Here is a 24520-nt window from a genome sequence, read left to right on the forward strand (position 1 = left end):
AGATGTGGGTTCAGTCTCTGGGTGGGGGGAAGATACCCTGGAGGAGGAAATGGCAACTCACTCCTGTATCCTTTCCATGGAAAATTGTGTGGACAGAGGGGCCTTGTGGGCTACAGTCCATGGGGTCGCAAAAGAGGTGGACATGACTGAGCGTGCACTTGTGTGTACACACACACACACACACACACACACACACACACACGACTTTCAGGATCTTAGTTCCTGAACCCAGGCCCCTGGCAGTGAAAGCATGGAGTCCTAACCACTGGACTGCCAAGGAATTCACCCCCACTGATTCAGTATTTATTGGGTGTCACCAAACACAACCCAGTTCAGGGGCTTCCCATCACATGCCCACCCCTGAGAGCCCCACAGCCCCCTCTCTGGCTGCTGGTACCCTGGACATTGTGGGAGGCTTCCATAGATGCCAGTCTGTAGGGAGGGGTTTGTTCAACAAGGGTTCACTCCATAGCTGGCTGCTGATGCCCTCCCCCATGTTGCCCCCAGTTGTCCTTCTTAAGGCCCTCTCACAGCCACTCCCAGCAACTGCTCATCCCTGCTCACCCCTCCAAAATGGAACTTTCCTAGCAGGACCAGCTCCCAGCCTGAAGAGCTGAGAGCATGGCACCCCCGCTCCCCCTTTACCTTCACCTCTTTATTCTTCCACCCCCCAATGTGCTCTTTCTCTTTCATGTTAGATCCTTTCTGCAAAGGCTTAACTAGCTTAACTTCTAGATACTTCCTGGATATAAAGGAAAACATTTGCATTTTTCTCCTGGGAGGTGCGTTCGACACTGGAATGTATTGGATCTTTCTTCGGCAACATAGAAAATGAACAAGGGGAAAAAAACCTGATAGTTTCCATATCAAGCCAAGTTGCACACCATGGAGACGTTTTCCATCTTACGCTGTGGAGACATTTGTTGTCCAGCACCAATGAGAAGCCTGGGATGCAGACAAGAATGAGATGATTCTTGCCCTCAGCTCTCCTTGATGGAGTCTGAGCAAAGACAGAGTCACAGAGCGGAGGAGGTGCTGGCCTGAAGGGTGCGCAGGGCCCCTGGTGACTTCAGGGCAAGGGTGGCAGCTACAAGGAAAAGGGGATGGTTCCTAGGTGCTGCTCCATGACCCAGACCTTGAAGCATGGAAATGGGGTGGGACAGGGGGAGGGAGTGGGGCTTCAGGCCCCTGGGAAGAAGGGAGAGGGCACCCAGGCATCTTCTTCAGGAAGACTGAGCCCCGCACCTCTGGAACTCAGAGACACAGGAGGCTGAGTTGAGACACCCTCCTACCAAAGCTCCAGGCCCTCTGTCATGACGGTGTGAGGACCAGAGGCCTGTGATGGGTCTTTTTGTCAGAGGTTGTTGAAGATGCCGGATTGAGTACATAGCCACATGTGTCCTCTGGCAGGTATTAACAGACCCTCAGGGGCCAGTTGCCTTCCCTGGTGGCTCAGATGCAAGCATCTGCCTGCAATGCAGGTGACCCAGGTTTGATCCCTGGGTTGGGAAGATCCTCTGGAGAAAGAAATGGCAACCCACTCGAGTACTCTTGCCTGGAAAATTCCATGGATGGTAGGCTACAGTCCATGGGGTCACAAAGAGTCAGACATGACTGAGCGACTTCAGTTCAGGGGCCAGCTGAAAACTGCAGGGAACTCACGTCCTGTGGATAATGCCTCCCCAGGCTCCATGTGGGTGGTGATGTGTAGCCTCCCTGGCCCCCCTGCACACCTGGCAGACACACCTGCAGCTGCTCTGGGACTCAGGTGCTCCAGAAAGAGCATCCATCCCACCGTCAGTCTGGGTCTCCTGACTTTTGACTTGGAAAATACAACCACCAATCCCATGCCAGCTTGAGCCCCAAGACGTCGGCGGGGATGCAGATAACGTGTGACCTTCATGATCTGTCCTCTCCAGCTGTACTAACATCTGGAAGCTTCCATCACAGGGAGCACTTCCCATAGGTGGCTTCCTTCACTCCCCATGAAGTCCTGCAGAGAAACCCAGACGGACAGCCTGCCTGCCGAGGCTGGAGGCAGATGTCTAGAGGAGTCGGGGAGCTGCCTCGGGGCATGCAGCAGGGGCAGGAATTTGTGTCTGAACTTCTATCAGGGACCTGGAGTCCTTTGCTTTTCTGACACCACCACTGCACTTCTCTTGCAAGAAGGAAAACTTGCTGAGCACCTCCCTGGGCCATCCCTGGGGACCCTGTAAGACCCTCACAGAGCAGAAAGTGGGGGAGCACACAGCCACCTTGCATGCCTTGAGTGCCAACACTGAGAGGTGTGCCAAGAGCTGAGAGCTCTTGTGGGGAGCTTTGAGGAGGCATCAGGAGCAGAAAGAACTATCTAAACAGGTGGTGGTTGTTGTTCAGGCTCAGTCATGTCTGATTCTTTGTGACTCCATGGACTGCAGCTGCCAGGCTTCCCTCTCCTTTACTATCTCCTGGAGTTTGCCCAGACTCATGTCCATTGAATCGATGATGCCATCTAGCTATCTCATCCTCTGTCATCCCTTTCTCCTCCTGCCCTCAGTCTTTCCCAGCATCAGGGTCTTTTCCAATGAGTCTGCTCTTTGCATCAGGTGGCCAAAGTATTGGAGCTTCAACTTCAGCATCAGTCGTTCCAATGAATCTTCAGGGTTGATTTCCTTTAGGATTGACTGGTTTGATCTCCTTGCAGTCCAAGGGACTCTCAAGAATCTTCTCCAGCACCACATTTCAAAAGCATCAGTTCTTTGGCTCTCAGCCCTCTTTATGGTCCAACCCTGACCAGGTAAGAGCAGGAATAGCTCTGAGAGGTAAGAGAGAGTGGGGCCTGCAGACAAGGGGCCAGATGTTCAGGGAGAGAGGTCACTCTTATTTATTGATAATTTCTCATATCTGCTTTGGGGAGAATGCTGAGTTCTAATCCCAACTTCTTGGAGATGAAGAAACCCAGGCTCAGAGAGGTTGGGCAACATCCCCAAGGCTACACAGCTGCGAATGGATACTCAGAAGCCCAGTTCCCAAAGTCTGAACCCTGGTCTGGAGATGGCATCTCAGAAAGGCTGGCCCAGGCCCTGGTAAGCACGAGCTCTCTGCTGGCTGGCCAGCTGGAGGAAGCAGCAGAGCTCTCGGGGCTCTCAGCAGGAAGCCGGCCCCCAGTGCTGAGTCACTCTGGCCCCTGACCGGTGTGGGCAGGACGAAGGTGGTTGCCTGGGCCGTGGTAACCGCTTCCTTCGCTCCCCCGGGTTCCCAGAAGCCCCGAGTGACCTGTCTAGTTGCGGACTGGCCAACTCCCAGGCCACTAGCCCTGACCCTCCCTCGTCACCCGTGCGTGGGCAGGGCTGACCCACGGCGAGTTGGAGCACCCTCAGGGTGCTCTCGAATTGGGGGTGTCACCAGTAGGTAACCCCTCCTCTGGAAGACTGACCGTAGTGCTGAAGGAGGGACACAGGGCTGAGAGAGGGACATGGGCACGAGGGTCTGGGGGAGCCGGAGCTGGAGGCCAGTGTGTGCTTAGGAAGGCCACATTTGAGCCTTGAGATGAGTCGGAAGGATGAAAAGTGCCTGGTGGGTGGAGAAAGGTGAGAAGGGCCTTCCCCACAAGGGCAGGGTGGGCACGTGGGGACACAGACCCCCAGGGTGGCCCCTGCAGACTGGCCTGTAGGGGGTGGGGCAGGGAGAGTGGAGGCTGACTCGTGGGGTCCCTGAGTTCTCAGGAAGCTCCACTTTGATCAGGCTCTGGGTGCACTCTCAGCAGGCAAGGCTGGCCAAGGGGTCCTGCCCTGGGAGTGGCTGGTGGCAAGGGTGCCTGAGAGGGCCCAGCATCTCACGTCCTCACAGAGACTGGAAGATGGAGGTCTGGTTGAGCAGGTGCACTCCAACTCAAATGCTGGGCTCTGACGGGGAGTCCTTTCTGGACAGTGGGCCTGTCGGGGCCTCACCTGGCTTCCCGCAGGTGAGGCCTGGCCCTCACTTGCCCCGGCTCCTTCTGAACTGCATTCTTCTCTGGCAAACCAGGACAGCCTTTCCAGGAAGGTGGTGGAGGTGGGAGCAGCCCTGGAACCAATCAACCAACCCCCTTCTCCTCCCAAAGCTGAGCCCCACGCAGCACTCCTGCGGCCTCAACCCTGAAAAGAGGAACCACTAGGCCAGGTGCTTTACTGTCTGCAAAGCGCTTTCAGCTCTCTTTCCTTGCTGGTGTCCAGGCCACCCCCTCCCCCTACCTGAAGACAGGGGTACTGATAGCTTCTGCCCCGGTGGTTTCCAGGCAAAGCAAAAGAGGGAGGGACCAACAGAGATTGGGGTGCAGTCCAAAGACCGGGTTCTGGAGCTTCCAGCGGCTCACGGTGCGGCCCTGCCATGCTCTCACCTCCCTCCACCAGTGACTGACACGCGGCGGGGAAGCTTCAGACCCTGGACCCCTGGAGCCTCCTGTGAGCCTCTTGACCTTGTGCCTGAAAGGCTGGCGGTAATTCTGCAGATTCTGTAGGCAGTGGGTCTGAACTCCAGGGGCAGCGGGCAGAGAAGGAACCATCTCCTCCCCAAGTTGGGACACGAAGCTGCCCATCAGCCTGAGATATCCTCAAGGATAAGCCCAGGCCTGCCGAGGCTCTCAGGCCCCAACTTTCTCTGGGAGACAAAATGGACTCAGATGACTGCTCTGTGTTACTCTCCAGAAATGGAGAGGGGCAGGCAGGGAGACTGGGGCCTCGAGACTTCAGGGACTGGGGGCAGGGTGAGAAGAGCAAGGCACTCATCTCACATACAAAATGAAACACAACTCTGTCATCTAGATAGATACTATTTTGTTTTTTTAATTTTTGGCCACATCGAGAGACATGCCCTAATGTTGGGAAAGAATGAGGACAGGAGGAGAAGAGGGTGACAGAGGATGAGATGGTTGGATGGCATCACCGACTCAACGGACAGGAGTTTGAGCAAACTCCGGGAGATGGTGAAAGACAGCCTGGTGTGTTCCAGTCCATGGGATTGCAGAGCTGGACATGACTGAGCAACTAAACAACAACAGCAGAAGCATGCAGGACCTTGATTCCCTGGCCAAGGATGGAACCCGTGTCCCTTGCAGTGGAAGCTCAGAGTCTTAACCACTGGACCACCAGGGAAGTCCCTGTGTAGTTCCTCTGTTCAGTTCAGTTCAGTCGCTCAGTCGTGTCCGACTCTTTGCCACCCCATGAATCGCAGCACGCCCGGCCTCCCTGTCCATCACCATCTCCCAGAGTTCACTCAGACTCACGTCCATCAAGTCCATGATGCCATCCAGCCATCTCATCCTCAGTCATCCCCTTCTCCTCCTGCCCTCAATCCCTCCCAGCATCAGAGTCTTTTCCAATGAGTCAACTCTTCGCATGAGGTGCCCAAAGTACTGGAGCTTCAGCTTTAGCATCATTCCTTCCAAAGAAATCCCAGGGTTGATCTCCTTCAGAATGGACTGGTTGGATCTCTTGCAGTCCAAGGGATTCTCAAGAGTCTTCTCTAACACCACAGTTCAAAAGCATTAATTCTTCGGTGCTCAGCTTTCTTCACAGTCCAACTCTCACATCCATACATGACCACAGGAAAAACCATAGCCTTGACTAGACGGACCTTAGTCGGCAAAGTAATGTCTCTGCTTTTGAATATACTATCTAGGTTGGTCATCACTTTTCTTCCAAGGAGTAAGCGTCTTTTAATTTTATGGCTGCAGTCACCATCTGCAGTGATTTTGGAGCCCCCCAAAATAAAGTCTGACACTGTTTCCACTGTTTCCCCATCTATTTTCCATGAAGTGATGGGACCAGATGCCATGATCTTTGTTTTCTGAATGTTTAACTTTAAGCCAACTTTTTTGCTCTCCTCTTTCACTTTCATCAAGAGGCTTTTTAGTTCCTCTTCACTTTCTGCCATAAGGGTGGTATTATCTGCATATCTGAGGTGATTGATATTTCTCCCGGCAATCTTGATTCCAGCCTGTGTTTCTTCCAGTCCAGCGTTTCTCATGATGTACTCTGCATAGAAGTTAAATAAGCAGGGTGACAATATACAGCCTTGACGTACTCCTTTTCCTGTTTGCAACCAGTCTGTTGTTCCATGTCCAGTTCTAGCTGTTGCTTCATGACCTGCATACAGGTTTCTCAAGAGGCAGGTCAGGTGGTCTGGTATTCCCATCTCTTTCAGAATTTTCCACAGTTTCTTGTGATCCACACAGTCAAAGGCTTTGGCATAGTCAATAAAGCAGAAATAGATCTTTTTCTGGAACTCTCTTGCTTTTTCCATGATCCAGTGGATGTTGGCAATTTGATCTCTGGTTCCTCTGCCTTTTCGAAAACCAGCTTGAACATTAGGAAGTTCATGGTTCACATATTGCAGAAGCCTGGCTTGGAGAATTTTGAGCATTACTTTACTACCGTGTGAGATGAGTGCAATTGTGCGGTAGTTTGAGCATTCTTTGGCATTGCCTTTCTTTGGAATTGGAATGAAAACTGACCTTTTCCAGTCCTGTGGCCACTGCTGAGTTTTCCAAATTTGCTGGTATATTCCTCTGTACATTCATCCAAATACCTCCTGTATCTGAACCAAGTGAGACGCAAGCAGAAGTCCTACAGTCAAAAGACATGATTTGACAGGTAACACTTCTGTATTAAAGGGATAGCCAACAAGGACCTGGCCTTCCCCGGGGGCTCAGTCGGTAAAGAGTCCGCCTGCAATCCAGAAGAGACCTGGTTTTGATCTCTGGGTTGGGAAGATCCCCTGGAGGAGGGCATGGCAACCCACTCTAGCGTTCTTGCCTGGAGAATCCCCATGGACAGAGGAGCTTGGTGGACTACATTCCATGGGGTTGCAGAGAGTTGGACACGACTGAGCAACTAAGCCCAGAGCATAACAAGGACCTACAGTATAGCACAGGGAACTCTGCTCAATATTATATGACAATCTAATCAGGAAAAGACATCTTAACCGCTGGACCATCCTATCTTTTTAACCACTGTGTTTTTTCCCTCAGCCTGAGGCTCAGGCATGTCTCGGGCTTCTTAGGAACTCTCAAGGCTAAAATGGCTTACAAGTGGAGGGAGCAAGGGAGGGAGGGTCCCAGGTCGGGGGCACAGTTGTATGCAAAGGCCTGGAGGCAGGAATGCTGTTCAGTTGACCTGCCAGGAGGATACAAGAAAATCTTTTGTGCCCTTGTGTATGGTAACAGCTTTATTGAGATGTAGTTCAGATACTATACAATTCACCCATTTAAAGTACCCAAATAATGGTCTTTATTTACTGAGTTGGGCAACCATCACCAGGACCAATTTTTGAACTTTTTTTTGAGAGGGGGGGATGCATTGTACTGCTTCCAGAACCTTAGTTCCTTGACCAGAGATTGAACCTGAGCCCCAACAGTGAAAGGACCAAGTGCTAACCTCTGGACCAGCAGGGAATTCTCCAGAAAAGTTTTATTACCCCCAAAAGAAACCTTTTAGCAGCCACTGCCCATTTCACTCCAACACTGCCTCCAACCCTAGGAAACCACGAATCTGTCAAGAAAATAAAATGATTTTTATGTTGCATATTAGGTCTTTGCAGATCCTAAACTTGTCTTAACTGTGTAGATAACGTAAGTGTGCTGACATTCTGACATTTCCCTTCACTGGGAAAGCCCTGAGACTCCCCTAGTCAGTGTTCCAGCCTGATGCTCTCCGCTTAAAGTATACAAAGTATTTCTATTTCAACTACTTTTTCATTGAAATCTTTCTAAGATATTCTGAGAATTGCCCCAGTAGCCATTCCTCCTGTCCTTTACCTATAGGATCCCAAATTCATTTGGAGCTGCAAAGATCTCATTTAAGGACCACACATTTTCCAGCTTCTATTGGAAGGTGTAGCTGTATATAACTAAGTTCTGGCCAATGAGATGTGAGCAGAAGTATTGTGTGGCACTTACTTCTTTAGAAATGAGGGAGACAGCTCTTTCCCCTGTTTTCATCCTTCTGCCTAATTAAAGTATGTAAGTACTGGAGCTTTTGCAGCCATTCTGGACCATGAGGTGATTTTGAGACTAAAGAGGCTGCAAGGAAGAGAAACACAAGAAAATGAGTCTCTGACACCTGGGAGCATTTTAATCCCAGACTTCCTGTCTCTGGGCTATTCAAATTTATTGTCATAAATTACATGAAATAAAATATACCCATTTTAAGTGTACCGTTCAATGAGGTTTGACATATGCAACTACCATCCCAATAAAGATAGAGTGTTTCCCCATTACCACCAAAAGTTTCCTTGTGCCTTTTTGTAGTCAATCCCCGTCCCCTTCTCCCATATATCTACTCTATCTGCTTTCTGTCCTCTAGATTAGTTTTGCTCTGGGCTACTTTTATATGAGAAAGAACTAAAGGTCTATTTTGCTGAAGGCAATATTGGGGGAGGGGCTTTATTGTTTGCAGCTGATTCTAATGCAGAACCGAATATAGATATATTACACATGGTCTGAGATAGAGGCTCCTAAAGACATTGTAATACGTTTTTGGTAACTTCAGACAATTGTTAGATATCCTGTGTCTTTGATTGTTCCCTGGGAAACAGATTTGAAGATGAGATTTTCAGCAGGAGGTTTATTAGGGAGCATCCTTGGGGACACACCTCTGCAGTAAGTAAGAGACACAGAATAAGGCAGCAATAGCTTATAAGAAAGCCTCTTATAAAAGAGCCTCAGCTATTCCCACAGGGAGCTGTGAGGTTGGGTAGACCTTGAGAGACATCCCAAGCTGGGTCCCCAAGCTAACAGTTCCTGGATCTGGGCTATCCCTGGGGAGTGTTGAAACTTAGACGTGGCAGCTCTTTTCTTTCTCTTTTTTAAAAATTTATTTTGCTTATTCATTATTTATTTTCGGTTGTCTTCATTGCTGCACAATGGATTTCTCTAGTTGCAGAGAGTGGGAGCTGCCCTTCATGGCGGTGCTCGGCTTCTCATTGCAGGGGCTTCTCTTGTTTGCAGACCACGGGCTCTAGAGCGTGCGGGTTTCAGCAGTTGTGACTCTTGGGCTCGGTAGCTGCGGTTTGCGGGCTCTAAAGCTCAGGACTCCGTAGTTGTTGCCCCACAGCATGTGGAATCTTTCTGGACCAGGGATTGAACCCGAGTCCCCTCCATTCTGGCAGGCAGATTCTTAGCCCCACTGGGCCACCAGGAAAGCCCCAGGCAGCTCTTTTCACTCAAGGGCAGTTCCCAGGATGGCATGAGCCAAGTGCTATCAGTAGTCAGTAGTCAGTCTTAGTAGTTAGTACTAAGCTATTAGTAGTCAGTACTTCCAGCAGTGTCTCGGGTCTGATGCAGAGTCTGGGAGGCAGGTCACGGCCGCCACGGTGACATGAGTTCCTCAGGTTCTGAGGACATGGTGTCCTTGGGGCAGCTCAGCAGCGTGGGAGTGGCATGTACCTACTGGGAAAGACCTCGTGTCCCTCTTGGGCAGATGCCTGGCTCTGGGGGCCCTGAAGCTCTCAGAACAGCAGAGGCCTGATCTTGGGGACAGGGCCGTGAGTTGTCAAAGAAGTTGTTTCCCCACAAAGCTGTCTGCTCTGCTTCTGCGGGACCTTCCCTGGGTTCCTCCTCCTGGGTTCTGTCTAGGCAGGCCCCCACCTGGGAGGTTGTGGGGGCAGATGCCTTCTCTTCCTGTCTCTTAAGCTGCCCCTGGAAGGGGCTGTCTTTGCACACCCCGACTTTGGCAATGTCCGCACCCCAGCCCCCGCCCTGTCCAGCCCTTCCTTAATTGTGAGCGTTACAGTGACTTCACTGACCCTGCTAGAAAGACATGAAACTTAACAGCCTCCTGGGCTACTCACAACTCCTCCACTGTGAGAACTGTTTCTAATATTCTGCCTTGTTTTACCAACTAAGCCTGAAGTTTCTACCTGAATTGGGTACCTGGGCGTTATAACAATGTTTCCTCCGTGCTAAGAGCTCTTCTCTTAGGTTTGAGAGCTGCATTCCAAAAGGCTGAGGTTCCTGGCACTTTGACTTTTACATTAGCCAGACAATCCCATAAGTCAGAATGGAGACTTATCAGATTAAATGAGGGTCAGGGGATACTATTCATGTTATTTTTTAATGTTTAAAGTCCAGGTAAGTACAGAGAATATCAAACATATACGGATTCCCAACAGAGTGGCTGTCAGGACGTGATGGCTTCATAGTTCTAGAAATAATGCATGTCTGTGCTCCAGGGGTCATGTGTGGATGTAAGAGTTGGACTATAAAGAAAGTTGAGTGCAGAAGAATTGATGCTTTTGAACTGTGGTGTTGAAGAAGACTCTTGAGAGCCCCTTGGACTGCCAGGAGATCCAACCAGTACATCCTAAAGAAGATCAGTCCTGGGTGTTCATTGGAAGGACTGATGTTGAAGCTGAAACTCCAATACTTTGGCCACCTGATGCGAAGAGGTGACTCGTTTGAAAAGACCCTGATGCTGGGAAAGATTGAGGGCAGGAGGAGAAGGGGATGACAGAGGGTGAGATGGTTGAATGGCATCACCGACTCAATGGACATGAGTTTGGGTAAACTCTGGGAGTTGGTGGAAAAGGCAATGGCAACCCACTCCAGTACTCTTGCCTGGAAAATCCCATGGATGGAGGAGCCTGGTAGGCTGAAGTCCATGGGGTCGCTAAGAGTCGGACACGACTGAGCGACTTCACTTTCACTTTTCACTTTCATGCATTGGGGAAGGAAATGACAACCCACTCCAGTGTTCTTGCCTGGAGAATCCCAGGGATGGGGGAGCCTGGTGGGCTGCCATCTATGGGGTCACACAGAGTTGGACACGACTGAAGCGACTTAGCAGCAGCAGCAGCAGCCGGGAGTTGGTGATGGACAGGGAAGCCTGGCGTGCTACAGTTCATGGGGTCGCAAAGAGTTGGACACAACTGAGTGACTGAACTGAACTGAACTGTGCTGGCAAAGCCTGCTCCTCACTCCAGTCTTTTTCCACCATGCCATGTCCCAGAAACAACTCTTAATGTGAATGAGCGGCATTCTCTTTCAGTCCATTTTGATACTTTTTGCTACACTTATATACATTTACACAGATGTACACTGCATTGTATGTTTTAAATAAATCTAAACAGTGATGTACCACAGTTTCCATGTTAATTCAGAAATATCTAGCTACTTGATGTTAACTGTCATTTATTTTATATTCCATCGTGTGAGGGCTGCATTCCAAAAGTAAATGAAGTAAATGCTTCATTTACTCCTTCCCTCAAACGCTAGACACTGAGGCTGCTTTCAATTTTCATTCTCCTTTGCTGCAGTGATGTTCTTGCAGAAAGCCTTCTGGCTTCTGCACAGGGGTTTGGTTGGGGTGTATAAGCAGAGGGATGTTTGCCTCTCAGCTTTACTAGATGTTGCCAAATTGCCCTCTAAAGTGATTGTTGCAATTAACCCTCTTCCCCTCAGCATACTCAAGTCCCCCTGACTCAACCTTTTTTCCTACTTGGTACCGTTAGGGAGGTAACTCTGTCTCGAGGTTACTTTATTTTGTCTCAGCTGCTGAAAGGGTTGGACATCTTTCATATTGACCACTTGGATTATTTCTCCTGGGTCAATTCCTTTTTCACTTTATCAAAGGATTTGCCCTTCAAGTTTCTTTTGTTTTCAGTCTTTATTTATTTTTGGCTTCTCTGGGTCTTTGTTGCAGTGTGCAGGCAAGCGAGGGCTACTCTCTAGCTGCCGTGTGTGTGTTTCTGACCGTGGCAGCTTTTCTTGTTGCAGAGCATGGGCTCTAGGCACATGCAAGCTTGTAGTTGGGGTTCACAAGCTTCGCTGCCCCTCAGCATGTGGAATCTTCCTGTACCAGGGGTCCCCTGCATTGGTAGGTGGATTCTTAACCACTGGACTACTAGGGAAGTCCTAAGTTTCTTTTAATGTCATGTTCTTCCAGTACAAAAAAAAAAGGAGGGGAAGAAAAAGAAAATAAAGAAAGAAAGAAGTGTAGCCCCACAGGTCATGTGAGGCTATGGGAAGAAAATCTCACATAGGAGGCTACGACGGGGTCTAGCTCCACCTGGATGTTATTATCTGTGTGATTTGGAGCAAATGTCTTCTGCTCTGAATTTTAAATTTCATTCATTTTTCAAGTGTACAATTCAGTGGTTGAAAGTACATTTCCATGATTGCCCCACCATCATCCCTATGTAATTCCAGAAAGAAATCCTATGCCCACAAAAGTCAGCCTTCCCTCAATTCTCAGACTCTGGCAACCACTAATCTACTGTCAGTCTGTATGGATTTGCTTATTCTGGACATTTCCTGTAGTGCGCTAAAATCAGCATGATGTTTTCAAGGTTCAATATGCTGTAGCATGTATTAGTGCATCATTTCTCATTAGGGCTCAATAATACTCCACTATTACGGATAAACTACATTTTTCTGTCTTTCTTCTTTGGCCACATTGTGGTGCAAGACTTGTGGTATCTTAGTTCCTCGATCAGGGACTGAACCCGGGCCCTCAGCAGTGGAGTTCAGAGTCCTAGCCACTGGACCACCAGGGAATCCCCAAGATCACATTTTATTTATCCGTTCCTCAGTAGATGGACTTTTGGGTTATTTCTACTTTGTAGATGTTATAAATAGTGCTGCTATGAACATTCATGCACAAGTTTTGGGGTAAACATTTATTTTCAATTCTCTTGGTTATATGCTGGGGTGTAGAATTGCAGAGAAGGCAGTGGCACCCCACTCCAGTACTCTTGCCTGGCAAATCCCACGGACGGAGGAGCCTGGTAGGCTGCAGTTCATGGGGTCGTGAAGAGTCGGACACGACTGAGCGACTTCACTTTGACTTTTCACTTTCATGCATTGGAGAAGGAAATGGCAACCCACTCCAATATTCTTGCCTAGAGAATCCCAGGGATGCGGGAGCCTGGTTGGCTGCTGTCTATGGGGTCGCACAGGGTCGAACACGACTGAAGCGACTTAGCAGCAGCAGCAGCAGCAGCAGCAGCAGCAGCAGCAGAATTGCTGGGTTGTATGGTAACACCTGGACTTTCCAGGTGGCACAGTTGGTAAAGGATTCGTCTGCCAATACAAGAGATGCAGGCTGGATCCCTGGGTCAGGAAGATCCCCTGGAGGAGGAAATGGCAACCACTCCAGTATTCTTGCCCGGAAAATTTCATGGACAGAACAGCCTGGGAGGTTACAGTCCATGGTTTGCAAAGGGTTGGACACAACTGAGTGTGAACACACACACACATTAACTCTATGTTTAACTGTTTGAAGAACTGCCAAACTGTTCTTCACAGCCATCATGCCATTTTATATCACCTCCCCTATTCCCACCAACACTTGTTATTGTCCATCTTTTTGTAGCAACCCTAGTGAGCGTGGAGTAGTCTCACTGAGGTTTTGATTTGAACTCCCCTGATGACTAATGATGTTGATCATCTTTCTTTCTGTGTGCTTATTGGTTCTATGTATATTTTCCTTGAAGAAACAGCCATTCAAACCCTTTTCCATTTCTAAATTGGGCTGAAATTTTATTGTTGAGTGCTAAGAATTCTTTTTATCTCAGAAGTTCCTTATCAGATATTTAATTTGCAAATATTTTGTTCCATTTTGACAGCTGTCTTTTCATGTTCTTGAGAGTGTCCTTTGAAGCACAAAAGCTTTTAATTTTGATGACGTCTAACCTGTCAGCCTTTCCCTTGGTTGTCAGTGTTTTGGGACTGTAGCTAAGAAAACATCCTCTGATCCAATCAAAAAGAGTTATGCTTATGTTTCCTTCTAAGAGTTTTATAGTTCTAGCTCTTACATTTAGGTCTTTGATCCATCCTTTTTTATTTTTTTTTTAAAGAGATTCATTTATTTATTTGTTTGGTTGTGTTGGGTCTTCGTTGCTGCACATGGGTTGTTTCTAGCTGTGGTGAGTAGGACTGCTTTCCATTGTGGTGGCTTCTCTTGTTGCAGAGCATGGGTTCTAGACTGCTGACTCAGTAGTTATGGTGCACGGGCTTCATTATCCCTTCTAATGTACGATCTTCCTGGACCGGGAATTGAACCCATGTCTCCTGCACTGGCGGGCAGATTCTTTTCCACTGAGCTGTGGTAAAGAATGGAGCTTCCATTTGATGGAAGCTCCTTTGATCCATTCTGAGTCAAACTTTTGCAAATGGCGAGAGATAGGGGTCCAACTTCATTCTTTTTCAATTTGGCTACCTACTTGTTCCAATACCATTTGTCAAAAAGACTATTAAGCACTTGAATTGCAGCTAATCTGAACTGAGATGTGCTATAAGTACAGGATGCATGCTGAATTTCAAAGGCCTGGTGTGAAATAAAAAGAATCCAAAATATATCATCATACATCATAATGTTTAGATGAATTACATGTTGAAGTAATAGTTTTAAATAGATTGAATTAAATAAAACATATCATTAAAATTAATTTCATCTGGGTCATTTTACTTTTTAAAACGGGCCTACATAATGTGGGTTGTGCCCTCTTCCTGTCAGGATTTGGACAATGTTGGCTTGGAAGAAGAAATAAGACATAAAGGGCTGGGGAGCTGTTCTTTCCACCCCACCTTAGTCGTGGAACTGTTTCAGGCAGACACCTATCCTCCTGCTTCGGGCATGGACCAATTTCTCAGGCACCAGGAACTCTGTTTCCCGGAGAAGAAGCCATTAGGAGCAGAGCTGGAAAGGCAAGCAGCTTTTTCCGGTTTGAACTGGTTTGAAACAGCGGTCAAAGCCACTATTTGTGTCTGGCTTCAGGTTTTGTGCTTTCGATCGAGACTTATGCAGCCAAACAGACTCTGGGCTGCTCCCCTCCTCCTTTACCAATATAGAAAAGATGTCAGCCCAGGGCTGGGGGCTTCGGCTTTACCTCGGGGGCAGGGGTTGCTGGCAGACTGCGGCCCCGAGCTCCCTCCGGTAATGGGTAGTCATGACATCCAATGGCAGGCTGCACCTGAACACATGGCCTGGTCCATCCTGCTCCACAAACCCCCAGTGAGCGTCTGCCCTAGGGGCTCCAGATGAGCCTGCCCACCTCTCCTGGTGGGGCCACTGCTTCAAGATTGACACACTCGGTCCCGGCCTGCACTGGAACAGGGGGCAAAGCCACTTCCCATTCTGCCGCATACGTGGGCCCCTTTCCTGTAGCCACCTGAGGGCAGAGCGCTCATGAGGACATAGCTCAGAGAGGGTAGGCGTCTTGTTCATGCAACACACCAATGTGTGTTGGAACTAGAATCAGGACCCAGGTCTCCTGACAGTCGCTGCATAGTTTTCTTTACACCTTTGTTCTGAGTCAGCCAGCCTTCAGTGTGATGATACCTAAGCCGATGAAGGGAAGGTGCTGATCATTTATCGAGTTTCTCTCCTACCATAGGCTCTGTGCACACATCACCTCTTTTAGTCCAAGGCAGGCATTAATATCCACATTTTACAAATTAGGAGATCAGAACCCTAGATTCTGCATTAGGGCTCCATTTGGGTTATTAAAGAGAATGTTCTAGGATTGTTAAAGGAGAGAGAAGGAAGAAAGAGCAGTCAAGGAGGGAGGGGTTAATTTTTTTTTTTAAACACATTTAATGTTGCTCATTTAAGCCTCTCAACCTCCCCAATGAGAGATTCAGTGAATTTAAGGAATCTCCCAGGAATTTCCTGGAGGTCCCGTGATAAGGACTCCGTGCTCCCACTGCAGGGGACACAGGTTCCATTTCTGGTTTGAGAAGACTTCTGCAGGGTCCTGACGAGGGTGGCTGCAGGGACCTGGAATCTGTCGACTTCCCTTTGCTCCTCAGAGCCTGCCTTTGGTGATGATGGGAGAGGAGTTGGCCCCCAAGCCCTCATAGCAGACAGTCTCCCTTCCACACCCTTACCCTGCTCCTTAGAAGCTTGGGGAGGGCTCAGGAAGCAGGGCTAGAGGCCGACGCCCTGCTCAAGGAACAGAACGAGGTCCTGAAAGCCCCTGGTCCTGAGGTTGGGGTCTGGGCTCCCATCCCTGGGATTAGAGAGGGACAGCAGGGCAGATGGATGGGAAATAGAAGATGGGAAGATATGTAAGGCGTGTCTGAGGCACCTCAGGGGATCATATCGGAAGACCCCTAACTAGGGGCCCTATAGAACACACGGTCATTTCCCACAGCTTGGGAGGCCAGAAGTCCGAGGAGGAAGCGTCACTTGATTCAGAATCTGGTGAGGACTCTTTTCTTGGCTTGCAGATGGCCTCCCTCTTGCTGTGTCTTCACATGGCCTTCACATGGCCTCTCCCTCATGGACTGAGGGAGAGATCACATTCTCTCCTCCTCTTCTTCAAGGCCACCAACCCGAAGGGATTAGGATCCTAGCTTTATGACCTCATTTAATCTTAGTTATCTTCTAAAAGGCCTAGCTTCAAAAACAGGCACTTTGGGGGTGTTAGGTCTTCAGGGTATCAATTGCGGGGGGTGGCGTGGAGGGACCTGATTCAGTCCAGAGAAGGGTGGTTGCTCTAGGGGAAGGGACACTCTAGTTAGTCTTGACCACCACCCACCACCGCCCCAGAGCTTGCAAGGATAAAAGAGAAAGGGAGACCCATGGCGACGTGCCCCCGAGTCACATTCCCTGGGTGACCCCAAAGTTCGCAGCATCCACCTCAGGGGCGGTCACGAACACCAGTGGACGTCAGGGATAAGCTAGATGGTTAAGGGTTCATTTCTGCACCTCTGATCACTGCTGACCAGAGACAGAATCGAGTGACCCTTCCTGCTGGTGCTGCCAGCAGGTGCTCCGCCTGCTTTCTCTGCTTTGAGCTTCTGGGGTCGGGAGAAGGGCGGGCAGCCAGAGGAGCCACCTTGCCCACTCTGTTCCTGGTAGCTACATCGTAATTACAAATGAATCAAAAGAGGACCTGGAAACACGCTGGCCTCCGCTTTCTCAAACGTTCAGGAGCAGGGGTTTGTGAGCTAGAACTTCATTTATTTGAAACAACCTCCCTAGTAAGACAGGCACTCAAGTTCAGCAAAGTACTACAAATAGTTTATTTAAGTAGGTTTTTTTTTTTTCCCAATGCCTGTGTGGGCCCAGCACAGTAACATTTTGAATTGGCTTTAAACCTGGCTATCACTGATTGTATATGCAACGTTGGACACCTCATTTCTCCAAGCAGATGTGTCCTCATCTATAAACAGGGGAAAGAATCTCAAGAATGTTAGAGATAGCATATGTAAGAGTGCTTCAAAAACAGCATCATATCCCAGACACAGGAAACAAATTTATGAATACCAAAAGGCAAAGGGGGTGGAGAGGGATAAGTTAGGAGTTTGAAATTAGCAGATGCGCATTACTACATATAAAACAGATAACCAGCAAGGACCTACTATACAGCACAGGGAACTATACTTTGTAAAAACCTGGTAGGCTGCAGTCCATGGTGTCGCTAGGAGTCGGACACGACTGAGTGACTTCACTTTCACTCTTCACTTTCATGCATTGGAAAAGGAAATGGCAACCCTCTCCAGTGTTCTTGCCTGGAGAACCCCAGGGACAGTGGAGCCTGGTGGGCTGCCGTCTCTGGGGTCGCACAGAGTCAGACACGACTGAAGCGACTTAGCAGCAGCAGCAGCAGCAACACACATATATGTATATGTATGTATATGCACATAAGGGTTTCCCAGTGGTAAAGAATCTACCTGCAATGTGGGAGACCTGGGTTTGATCCCTGGGTCAGGATGATCCCCTGGAGGAGGAAATGGCAACCTGTTCCAGTATTCTTGCCTGGAAAAATCCTATGGACAGAGGAGACTCCTGGGGCACAGTCCATAGGGTCACAAAGAGTCAGACACGACTGAGTGACTGGGCACAATACACACACACATATATATATATAAAACTGAGTCACTTTGCTGTATATCTGAAATACTGTAAATGAACTATACTTCAATAAATTAAATAAAAAAGATAGACTCTAAAAACAAATTTTGTACATACAAAATAGAATAGATGAAAATATTTAATATCTGTCTTATGCAGAAGGTGAATGGGAATTTTCATTTCCAAGGAGATCTTAGAAATAATGACCAAAAAGGCAAGTATTTTGTAATAACATATAAAGGGAAAGAATCTGAAAAAGAATACACACACACACATATACTTGTGCTCTCGGCAGTGAAATCCTAACCACTGGACTGCCGGGGAATTCTCTGTACACCTGAAACTAACACAGCATTGTGAATCAACTACCTACTGATGTGAGAGTGTTAGTTACTCTATCATGTCCAGCTCTTTGTGACCTCGTGGACTGTAGCCTGCCAGGCTCCTCTGTCCATGGAATTCTCGAGGCAATAATACTGGCTGCTGCTGCTGCTGCTAAGTCGCTTCAGTCGTGTCCGACTCTGTGCGACACCAGAGACGGCAGCCCACCAGGCTCCCCCGTCCCTGGGATTCTCCAGGCAAGAACACTGGAGTGGGTTGCCATTTCCTTCTCCAATGCAAGAAAGTGAAAAGTCAAAGTGAAGTTGCTCAGTCATGTCTGACTCCTTGCGACTCCATGGACTGCAGTCCACCAGGCTCCTCCGCCCATGGGATTCTCCAGACAAGAGTACTGGAGTGGGGTGCCATTGCCTTCTCTGCAATAATACTGGAGTGGGTAGCAATTCCCTTCTCCAGGGGATCTTCCCCACCCAGGGACTGAACCCTGGTCTCCTGCATTGCAGGCAGATTCTTTACTGTCTGAGCCACCAAGAAAGCCAAATCAACTATACCTCAATTTAAAAAAAGCACAAAAGTAAGTCAAATATCATTAAGAATAATCAGAATCATTCCTGACTTGAAGTTTTCACAGCCATCGAATGGAAGACAAATTATATGACACTTGTTATGGGTCCAATGATGCTGCTGCTAAGTCACTTCAGTCGTGTCCGACTCTGTGCGACCCCATAGATGGCAGCCCACCAGGCTCCCCCGTCCCCGGGATTCTCCAGGCAAGAACATTGGAGTGGGTTGCCATTTCCTTCTCCAATGCATGAAAGTGAAAAGTGAAAGTGAAGTTGCTCAGTCGTGTCTGACTCTTAGCGACCCCATGGACCGCAGCCTATCAGGCTCCTCCATCCATGGAATTTGCCAGGCAAGAGTACTGGAGTGGGGTGCCATTGCCTTCTCTGTATGGGTCCAATAGATCCCCCATAAATACGTTGATGTCCTAACCCCCTGGTACCTGGAATTGTGACCTTATTTGGAAATAGGGTCTTTGTAGTTGATTCAGTTCAGTTCAGTTCAGTTGCTCAGTCGTGTCCGACTCTTTGTGACCCCATGAATTGCAGCACACCAGGCCTCCCTGTCCATCACCAACTCCCGCAGTTCACTTAAACTCACGTCCATTGAGTCAGTGATGCCATCCAGCCATCTCATCCTCTGTCATCCCCTTCTCCTCCTGCCCCCAATCCCTCCCAGTATCAGAGTCTTTTCCAATGAGTCATCTCTTCACATGAGGTGGCCAAAGTACTGAAGTTTCAGCTTTAGCATCAGTCCTTCCAAAAAACACCCAGGACTGATCTCCTTTATTAAGTTCCTATAAAAGGGGAAACCAGAGACAGACACGCAGAGGGAAGGTGATGTGAAGATACAGGGAGAAGACAGCCACCTACAAGCCAAGAGACACCCGAAGCTACGGAAGCTAGGCAAGAGGCCTGTAAAGACTTTGGTCTCTGCTGAGAAGGAAAGATGGAGGCCCTGGGTACCACAGCTGGCTCCAATGATGTCACCACAGCTGGCTCCAATGATGTCATCACAGCCTGGTACTGTTCTTGCTGTCACACAGCATTTTAACATTTATTGATTTATTTTGGTTGCACTGGGTCTTTGTTGCTGTATGTGGGCTTTCTCTAGGAAGAGTAGTTGGGGTTATTCTTCCTAGTAGCGCATGGGATTCTCATTGCGTGGCTTCTCTAGTTGCAGAGCAGAGGCTCTAGGCAGCAGGGGTCAATAAGTGTGGCATGCGGGCTCAGTAGTTGTAGCTCCTGGGCTCAGGTGCTTGGTGGCATGTGGAATCATCCAGAGCCAGAGGTCAAATCTGTGCTCCCTGCACTGGCAGGCGGATCCTGCCCACTGCACCAGCAGGGAGAGCTCTCCTGCAGCATTTAAGGTTTCACTCAGGGCCGCCTAAGAGACTTACTCCCTCTGGGTACAGTTTTGTCATTTGCCTGCAGAAAGAGGGGTCTGCGCTCAGACCACCTTGCCTGCCAGCCCCCTGCCACCAGCCAATTCCCCCCAAAACCACCCACCACCATTTCTCTCTGCAGTCTCCTGTGTGGTGGGGGTTCCACTCACCGTGCTTTTGTGGAGGAGGATTTGATGGAGATTTGAGTTTTCCCCTGGAGACGCTAGGAAGACAGTTTGTCTCAGCCTAACACTAAGGCCCAGCTCCACATTTATGGCTGTTTCTGTGGTTACCTTTCTTCGGGGATGTTTGGGGTAGGCGGTGATGGTAGAGGTGGGGGCGTGTGCCTATCTGCTCTTCTAGAACCCAGATTTTCTGAAGCCACTGGCAAGGGGCCTTGGGAGGCACAGACCCCCATTTTTGCCTGTTAGCTGCTCACCACATGGCAGGCAGACGAGAAAGTCTGCATGAAACACGGGTCCACCTCCCCCTGAGACCTAGGGGCTCTTAGCCCAGAGGATGAGGTGGCAACCAAGCCCCTTCTTCAGCAGAGACCGAAGACCCACTGAATGTCAGGGAGTGAGGGGTTGGAAGAAGCCTGCTCCTGTCCATTTTACAGGTGGGGAAACCGAGGCTGAAGGAGTCCAAGTCAGTGAAAGTCGCTCAGTCGTGTCCGACTCTTTGTGACCCCATGGACTGTACAGTCCATAGAATTCTCCAGGCCAGAATACTGGAGTGGGTAGCCATTCCCTTCTCCAGGGGATCTTCCCCACCCAGGGATCAAACCCAGATCTTTCACACTGCAGGCAGATTCTTAGCCAGCTGAGCCACAAGGGAAGCCCAAGAATACTGGAGTGGGTAGCCTTTCCCTTCTCCAGGGGATCTTTCTGACCCAGGGATCAAACCCAGATCTCCCACATTGCAGGCAGATTTCTTATGAACTGAGCTATCAAGGAAGCCCTCTACATATAATGGAATAGTATTCAGCTTTAATATGGGAGGAAATCACATCACATGCTCCAACGCGGATGAACCTCAGGATGTTATACTAAGTGAAATAAGTGAAAGTCGCTCAGTCGTGTCCAACCCTTTGTGATCCCATGGGCTGTACAGTCCTTGGAATTCTCCAGGCCAGAATACTGGAGTGGGTTGCCATTCCCTTCTGCAGGGGATCTTCCCAATCCAGTGATCGAACCCAGGTCTCCCGCATTGCGGGTGTATTACCAGCTGAGCCACAAGGGAAGCCCAAGAATATTGGAGTGGGTAGTCTTTCCCTTTTCCAGGGGATCTTCCCAACCCGGGGATCGAACCCAGGTCTCCCGCATTGCAGGCTGATTCTTTTACCAGCTGAGCCACCAGGGAAGCCCGAAGGGGTCCATGGACCTGTCCAAACGGCCTCGAGTCAGCAAAGGCAACCAGAACTGGAACCCAGGCCTCCCTCCGCCAGGGCCCCGGGCTCCTTCCCTGAACCAGGCGCGGGAAGGCTGGTGCCATCTGCTTGCGGGACGGGCAGGGGGGTGGTACCAGAAGGGGCCTGGCCAGCGGCCGTAGGCGACTTGAGAGGCTTCTTCCCCCTCCTGGGCCACCGGGGCCACACTTCCTGGCAGAGAACCCGGGAGGACGCGGGGCGGTCCTCTCCCGGGCACCGCCCCACAGGCCTCTCCCACACCCTCAGGCCAGGGGCCAAAGGTTAGGAAGGCGGAGCTGGAGCTTGGCTCCGCCCCCTGCCTCGAGATCCACTCAGGGCTGCGACCCGGTCAAGACAGCAAAGGGCCAGCGTGGAGAGGGCGGACGCGTGGCGCGGCGGGGCCAGAAGGGGGCGGGATCGCCGTGGGTTGGTGGGCGGGGCTAAATGGAGGGGCGGGGTCGAGCGGGGGTGGGTCCTCAGGAAACTTGAGCTCGCGCCCCGCCTCCGTTCCCCGCCTCCGGGCCCCGCCTTCGCGTCCCCTTCCTTCCCGGGGCTGGCGGGCGGGCCGCGGCTACTGCAGGCGGCGGACAGGCGGCTCTGCGGACGCGCGGGCGCCTCCACCTCGCTCCCTCCCTCTCTGCCGGCTTCCTTTTGTCTTTCCGCGAGGCGATGAGCGCAGGGCCAACGCGGCGGCTGCGGGCGCACGGAGGCCCGCGCTCATAGGCACCCCTTCCCCGGCCTCGGCGCGCCAGTCCCTCACAGCGGCCCGTGCCCGCCCCCAGCGCCGGCGGCGCGGAACTTGGGCTCGGGGAGCTCGGCAGATCGAGTCCTGCGACGGAGCAGGTAGGAAAGGGGTTGGGCTGCGGGTGGTACGGGGCGTGTGCTGCGGTCGGGCTCTCTGCGTCTGTGTGTGTGTGTGTGTGTGTGCGTGTGTGTGCTTGTGTGCGCGTGTGCCGGCGGTGATTGTGTTTCTCTGCGCTGTGGAGTTGTGGTTGACTGAGTACGGCGGTGTGTCCCTGGAATGGCGTGTCCTCGTGGGGCATCCGTGTGTGCAGCTGGAATCGGCACATTTTGGGGTTGCGTTTGTGGAATCGTGTCGGGGCGCAGTCGCTGGTGGGGACCGGTGCGCGGAGTGTGTATCGCGTGTGAGCGGCTGTGCGTGTCGGGGTGCGGATGGGCAAGGTGGGCGTGGGCGGACCAGACCCGAGCGCAGAGCCGCGCGGGTCCCGGCCGGCCGGCGCAGTGCGGAGCTACAGACAGAGCAGGGATCCGAGGCCGGGGGTGGGGGGTGGCTAGCCCGGGCTTCGGGGACAGCCGGGCGACCCCCACCCGGGGACAGGTCCACGCGGCCCACGTGAGTCGCCTGTGCGCTCTGGCCAGGGGAGGGGGCCGGCGCGGCGGCCATCTGCTCGCCCCTTCCCAGGCGGAGGGGTGGCGGGCAGAGCCCTGCGGCGGAGTTAGGAGCCGGGGCATCGCGGAGACTCGCGCTCGCGCCGCCTGTGCCCGATACGCCACCATCCCGGATCGCGGTTTTCTTATCAAATGGGGACAGTTCCCCCCTCCCTCGGGGTCTGTCTTGACGGTTAAAATGAGAAACACCGAAGCTCGCTCTCGTTCGGCCGTGTGCCGGCACACAGTAGGTGTTATGTTAACTGGATTAGCATCTCACTTTAAAAAAATCCTTTCTTTCCCCCTTTATCTTGGGAGAGGCTCCTGTTCCACCCCCCTCCCCACCCCCCGCCCTGTGTGTCGTGTGCTTCTCCCGCCGCCCTAACTTAACCACGAAGCTCGGAGACCCGAGAAAGTTTAGGCGGCCGGCTGCGCCGTCTACCCGCCGCTGCTCCGGGCCGGCGCCGCCTGTAAGGTGCAGGAGTGCGCAGCGCCGGGCGCCCGCCCTTCTCCAGCCGCTAAGGCTGGCGCGCCCGAGCGGGGGTCCCTCTCCTGGCCGAAAGCAGAGGCTGCGGGAGTCAGGAGCCCTTTTGTTCAACAAGTGCCTACTCCTCGGGGGCGTGCGGATCTGCCATCTGGGAGCCCAGCGGTGAGAAAGTGGCACTCCCCGCAGAGACGCATCTCGGGCTCCCGGGGCATCCCTGACCAGGCCTGGTCACGCGGAAGGCTGCCCTCTTTTCCTCCCCGCCAACATCCATTACCCCCTAGAGGAGCATGATTGTCAGGATGCCGAGTCCTGCCTTGGGCGCTGACATCGAACGCCCTACGTTCTGCACCCCCCGCCCTCCAATATCCCTTCTCCCTCTGATCAGCCTTGTGCAGGAAGCTGAGGGTCTGCGTGGAACTGTTTTCTCCTAGTTCCACGCCTTAATTTTTAATGTTTAGTGTCAAACCTGCTGCTCATTGAACTGCAGTGACTGTGCAACGCAGCTCTAACCAGCATTCGCTTTCAGGCGGAGTCCGGCCAGCCACACCAGAGCGCTTGCTCAGATCCAGCAGGGCGAGCTGGCCAGGGCTGCTCTGCTGCCTGCCTTCTGCCATAGCCCGGAATTCCTCCCCTTCATCTCTGGTTTCTTCCTCTCAGGACCCTTCTCAGACGGGGGGAAAAAAAAGAAACACAAAACCAAAAAACAACTTTCACCAAGGGAGCAGCTGACCTCATGGTACATGTGGTTCTCAAAATGAAACGCTGGCATGGAGTGGGCAGAGGCTGCGTTTGGGTCCGGTTGCCTTTCCAAGTGTCTGATGCTCTCCGCTGGTGTTCTCAAGGAAGCTTCTGCAGGCTTCTATGACACAGGAGCAGAAACCTCTGGCTCGGTTCCTTTGGTCTGCCTTCCGTTGGGACCCAAGCCCTGAGATCTCCACAGTGATTGCAGGCCAGGGGAACCAAATAATACGCTAATTTGTCATCCTCAGTTCGTGTCAGGAGCACACTTAGAATGCAACCTGCTTTTCGTGTTTCCATAAAAAGATTTTATATCCTAGAGGAGAAGAGGGCTCTTGATCTGAATCCTATTCTCATCCCCATAATCAGATTTCAACAATAATATTAAAAAAAAAATC

At 50.9% G+C, this 24520-nt stretch overlaps 1 protein-coding gene across 2 annotated transcripts in view; it reads left to right on the forward strand.

The window, feature by feature from the left end:
* Positions 1 to 21625: 21625 nt before the first annotated feature.
* HPCAL1 (hippocalcin like 1) overlaps positions 21626 to 24520 on the forward strand; it is a 118209-nt gene continuing 115314 nt past the window's right edge. Inside the window, exon 1 of one of the 2 annotated variants that reach the window (XM_069580194.1) lies at positions 21626 to 22351. The gene's annotated coding sequence lies outside the window, so the exon portion shown is untranslated. The remainder of the gene's footprint in view (positions 22352 to 24520) is intronic. The other variant, XM_069580198.1, reaches the window with a different exon arrangement.

Source organism: Ovis canadensis, chromosome 3 (assembly GCF_042477335.2).
Source record: "Ovis canadensis isolate MfBH-ARS-UI-01 breed Bighorn chromosome 3, ARS-UI_OviCan_v2, whole genome shotgun sequence".
In the NCBI taxonomy this organism is placed as follows: domain Eukaryota; kingdom Metazoa; phylum Chordata; class Mammalia; order Artiodactyla; family Bovidae; genus Ovis; species Ovis canadensis.